This window comes from Myotis lucifugus, unplaced genomic scaffold (genome assembly GCF_000147115.1).
Source record: "Myotis lucifugus unplaced genomic scaffold, Myoluc2.0 scaffold_15, whole genome shotgun sequence".
NCBI classification, from domain to species: domain Eukaryota; kingdom Metazoa; phylum Chordata; class Mammalia; order Chiroptera; family Vespertilionidae; genus Myotis; species Myotis lucifugus.
Window position 1 is genome coordinate 7,765,794 of NW_005871063.1, and position 5,733 is coordinate 7,771,526.

Genomic DNA, 5,733 nt, shown 5'->3' on the forward strand with positions numbered 1-5,733 from the left:
GTGCAGGAGGCAGCTAATCGATGTTTGTCTCTCATCGATGTTTCTAACTCTCTATCCCTTCCCTTCCTCTCTGTAAAAAATCAATACCATATATTTTTTTAAAAACTTAGATACAGTAAAGGAATCAATGATGCCAGGGTTTAGGGGTAGGGAGGGATGAATAGGAAGAGCACAAAGGATTTTTAGATCAATTACATTATTTTGTATGATAGCATAATGTTGCAAACATGTTATTAAACAGTTGTGAAAAACCATAGAATATACAACACCAAGAGTAAACCCTAATATGAACTATAGACCTTAAGTGATAATGCGTGATGTATCATGGTAGGTTCATTGGTTGTAACAAATGTACCACTGTGGTGCAGGATGTTGATGGTGGGAATTTTGTGCATATCTGGAGGCAGGAAGTGTGTGGGAAATCTCTATACCTTCCATTCAATTTTGCTATGAACCTAGAACTGATATAAAAAATTATCTACTAAAAAAAATCAGGTCCTTCACCATAGATGGTTTGAGAGAGATTGCTGTACTTTCATTACTCTTTGACTCCAAACTCTACCAGAAACTCAGACTATATGAAACACCATGGTAACTCCTTCTAGAAGCCAAGAAAAATGAGGGAGTAGAGGTGATTATTCACTGCATCTCACAAACCTTCTTGCAAAAATTGGCAGTAATAAAATTCAAACATTTTAGAAAAATATAAGGTAAAATGTGAAAGCCCATCATAACCCCACAGACAATGAGAATTATCAATATAATAAATATTACTTTACTGTTTTTATTTGTGGGCTAGTATAATCTATACTCATTTGTAACTTCCTTTGTTTTTTTATCTTGCATAGTTTTTCATGTCAATACAAAAATAATAATAATCACTGCGAAGAGGTAACATTTATGATCTACCAGTATGTATCAGATGATGTTCTAAACATTTTACAATGTACTTCCCATTTGCTTCTCATGAACCATTTTGAAGTAGATACCATTATTATGTCTGTTACACAGATGAGAAAACTGAGGCACAGAGATATAAGATAATCTGCTCAAGTTCACATGGCTATGAAGTGGTATATCCCAGCAACTGAAATGTATATAGTTCTACTTTTTACTTTTTAATGACTACTTAACATTTTTAGTATTTAATTTAATAATATCTATCTTAGTAGACAGTTGGGTTATTCTGTTTTACTATTAGAAGTAATGCTGCAACATATCACTTTATTCATTATATTAGTGTTTCCATACAATAAATCCTTAGATGCGGAATGCTAGGTGTAAAGATTTGATACATTTTTATTATAATGGATGTCGGTGACGTGTCCTTCAAAATGTAGTAGTATCAATTCAAACTCACAATACAAATTCAATCACATATTAGAGTTCTAAGTTATTTATCCTTTATGAACACCACATAGTATCACTTAATAATCTTTATCAATCTGAGAACAAAAAAATATCTTATTATAGATACTTATAGAAATATGAAAGCCGCATTATGAAGATGTGACATTTCTGGAGATGGTTGTACGTGGCATCTGGGCTTATGAGTCAAATTCCGCTTTCTTCCGCCCCCTCCTGCTCTGCCTGGGGAAAGAAGGAACAGACGCAGCCCTCCCTGAGAATCCCTGGCACTAACTCCAACTCACAGGGTTTGGCCAAAACTGGATCAGCTTTTGGAAAGTCCCAATTTAACGGTCCTCCAACTTGCTGCAGTCAACCACCTGTCAGTCACTCATCACCGGACATGAGGCTCTGGTTTGATAACTTTGCTAAGGGCCGCACAGGGAGGGGGAAAAAATCGCAGAAGACCATATCATCTAATAGCGTTCATCGCTTTTCCTTTTCACTGTCCTTCATCTTGAGCCCACCAGATCTTTCATTTGCATGACATTTCTTTCTTCACCTGAGCTGCTAGTTGCCCTTTAAGTGGCCAGTTAGCATTCAAGGTCCTCTAGCTGTCTTCTTTCCCTTTTCCCATTAGCTGACACTTTTCCTGGAAGTTTGTGAAAGGTTTGACATTCGCAAAGGCGAAGGTCTTCTGGTGATACCAAAGGTAACGGGAATGGAAGTATGATTGGCGCTGTGTGACATTATGTCTCTCGAGCACGGTTTGGCTCAGGCTATAGAACCTGAGCAGCTGTGACACAGACAGAGGCTGTGGCCATTTGCCTTCTATTTTATGATCATCTGTTTCATTACTTTGTGCTTTCACTACATCCTGGCCTCGCAGTCTGTAGCAGCAGGCTGGAGAGATAAGGCCTTCTGGTAATAAATAAAAGTAGAACGTTAAAACCACAAGAAAGGGAATGTGGAAAATTGTGATGACAAGGCCATATGTTTAGCCTGGGATATGTACTCTAAGGGTAGTTGGGAGCCGTTTTACCCTCTTTTAAGAGGACTTCACATTTATACCCTGCCTGTCATCCAAACATTCTTAAAAGCAGATCAGCCAGGGAAAGAGACTGTTGGAGAGCACGCATTTCTCCTTCTAGGGTTAAGTGCAAACAACTGGCCTAGTGCAAGTGGCTTCCACTCAAGATACAATTCCATATAATTACTGATTTTACTGAGGAAAGATATTAGAAAAATATCAATATACTGGTGATTAGCCACAAATAGGACCACCCTTTCTATTCACTTTAGATCCCCAAATGGCCAGATAACAGAGTTCTGCAAAAGAATGGTACAAAGAGGTGGAGGTAAATGCAAACTTATTTAATTAAATCAGTGGTTCTCAACCTTCTGGCCCTTTAAATACAGTTCCTCATGTTGTGACCCAACCATAAAATTATTTTCGTTGCTACTTCATAACTGTAATGTTGTTACTGTTATGAATCGTAATGTAAATATCTGATATGCAGGATGGTCTTAGGCGACCCCTGTGAAAGGGTCGTTCGACCGCCAAAGGGGTCGCGACCCACAGGTTGAGAACCGCTGAATTAAATGAACAATATGACCAATTGATAAGTAAAAATGGGAAAATTCTTGGTAGTACCCACCATGTTATCTTTGACACATGCTGGCTTGCAAAAACTGCAGAAAAAATCTCCATAATATATAGCAGTTCATTTTACTTTTCATTCAAGTCCTCAACTTCAAATATGGATCTGAACGCCATTGGTAAGGAAATGTATTCCAATAATTGGGAAATCAGAGAATAATCTTACATTTCTTTCTATGCACAGAGGAAAAAATTTCAACTCAAATTTAGTAATATTTAGGATTTTTGCTTTGTGTAGCTCAATTTTTATTTCTTTCAGGTTTCTTTATTTTTTCTGACCACCTCACCACACTGCTTTTTGTATGATCAAGACAGAAACTATGGAGGTTGGACAAAAAACTACAAATGAGAGGAGTGGCCTGGGAAGCATTAGGTGTATTTACTAAAGCACGAAGGCTCCCCCTTGTGATGTGTTGTGGACAACTCAGGCGGCTGGCTAGGAGCAGCAGGGCCCAGTGCCAGCTGTCAGGAGTGCATCTGAAATACTAGTCACTGTCTTATTTCAGGTTTGTCATTGATTCAGATCCCCTCCAACATATGTGAGTAACTACAGAACCCAAGTAGTCCAGGTAGAAATCACTGAAAGTAGATGTGAGCATTTTATGGAAACCACAATAAATTCTAAATGGATTGAAGTACCTAGTAAAATTTTGATGAATATTTTATGATCTTTGATTGGAGAAAAACGGGATATTAAAGGCACAACCCTTAAAAGAAGAAGCTGCTAGATTTGATATATAAAATTCCTAAATGTCACCTAAACTCAATTCCTTAAACTAATTAAAAAAGAAAATGAAGTTTAAAATGTTTATATTTAGAACAGACTGGTAGTCAATACACTTATAAAAAACGAGCTCTTACACAATTTTTAAGAAATAGACAAGTACCATATTATGGCTAATAAACACACTAAGGTATATTCAGCTTCAATACCAATAAAAATAAATAAATAAAAATGAAAGGGGCAATGAGATAGCTTTTTTTGCATCTTGATTCAGATTTAAGAGAATAATAACACTCAATACTGAGTTTGCATAAATAGGCATTTTAATGCATAAATAGGAATATATATGTATATTTACATGTATTTACACACATACACACACACATTTCCTAGAGAATATTTGCCTATTATAATTAAGTATTCCAAACAACATTAAATGTTCATTGTTTTGGATTTGGCAAATAAATTGTTTCATTTTTACAAAAGAATACTATGCAGCTGTCAAAAATGATAATATATAATCATGTTGTATGATTCTAAAAATGTCCAGGATAAAAGTGTTAAATGAGATGGGCAAATATTACATAGTCCTATTTTTTTAACTGTATTTATATATGCATTTTAAATTTCTAGGAAATTCATGGTTTAATTTCAAGAAAGGTTAGAGAATTTGTAAGGGAGAATAGATAACATGACTTTCACTTTTTCTTGATAGCTTCCTGTTTTCTGAGTTTGATACAATAGAGAAATATAAATTTCATAATAAAAATTACTTTTTATTAAAAATATAGAATAATAAAATTCTCATTTTAGATTTTTTTTCTCTACCCTAACTGCAAGGACTTCAGATAATGACTTGAAAAAAGCTAAAGACATAAACAGTTGACTTTTTAACTTATGTGTTGACTATTCTTCACTCTGTAGAAATTTTACGCTAGTAGTTCATTCTGAATATAGATAACCATAGCTAAAATAAATCTTTTAGAATGGAATAGATATCTGCAATTATTTCCTCCAAATGTTCCATTTTATAGATAATTTTTTGTTTAGATTAGGAAGATAAAATGCCTTTCCCAAATCCCAGAACAAAGGATAGCAAACCAGAATGAAAATCCAGATATGCTCACTCCTCATTAACTTCTTATTTGACCCTCTTTTGTGACTTTTATTGTGAACTAGAGGCCTGGTGCATGGATTTGTGCACCAGTGGGGTCCCTCAGCCTGGCCTGTGGGGTTCAGGCCAAAACCGGCTCTCTGACATGCCACCAAGGGGTCCCAGATTGCGAGAGGCAGGCCAAGGGACCCCACTAGTGCATGATGGTGCCTGGGGAGGGACCGAAGGAAGGCTCCAGGGTGTGCCTGGCCTGTCTCGCCCAGTCCCAATCAGCCAGACCCCAGCAGCAAGCTAACCTACCCGACAAAGCATCTGCCCCCTGATGGTCAGTGTGCATCACAGCGACTGGTCGAACAGTCAAATGAACAATCGAACACTTAGCATATTAGGCTTTTATTATATAGGATGAGTATAGGAACAGAATTTAAGATAGTTGCCATAGCATGTTAGGGTTCTCTTAAACAAGGCCATAAATAGTGTTACTGACTGAAGTAGTATTTCCTTATTAGAAAAGACATACCCAGTGCTTACAGCTCTTCTTGAATTTGTCTAGCAGGTCTTCTAGTTTTTACCGAAAGCCCCCCCCCGCAAAAAAAACCCAAACCACTCATTACCCATATGTCCCACTGGTAACAATAATCATGATGACGATGACGACAATGACAACAATGATGATATAGTACCATTTGAGCTATTGCAGTGTGCAAATCACTTAATTTTCACCACTCAGATAGAAACATTACTTTTTGCATTTTCTTAAGGAAACCAAGGTTTAGAAAAGTGAATTAATCAATATCACAGAGCTGGTATGACATTCTAGCACCTTGTAGGTATGTCTAACACCAAAATTAAAAAATAAAGGATGTTTCATTATTACCTTAAATTGCC

At 36.4% G+C, this 5,733-nt stretch overlaps 1 non-coding gene across 1 annotated transcript; it reads left to right on the top strand.

Moving 5' to 3' along the window:
* Positions 1–5,366: 5,366 nt before the first annotated feature.
* On the top strand, positions 5,367–5,429 carry LOC111825169. Its single transcript, XR_002828297.1, has one exon. It is a non-coding gene; the product is annotated as a U7 small nuclear RNA (small nuclear RNA).
* Positions 5,430–5,733: the final 304 nt, after the last annotated feature.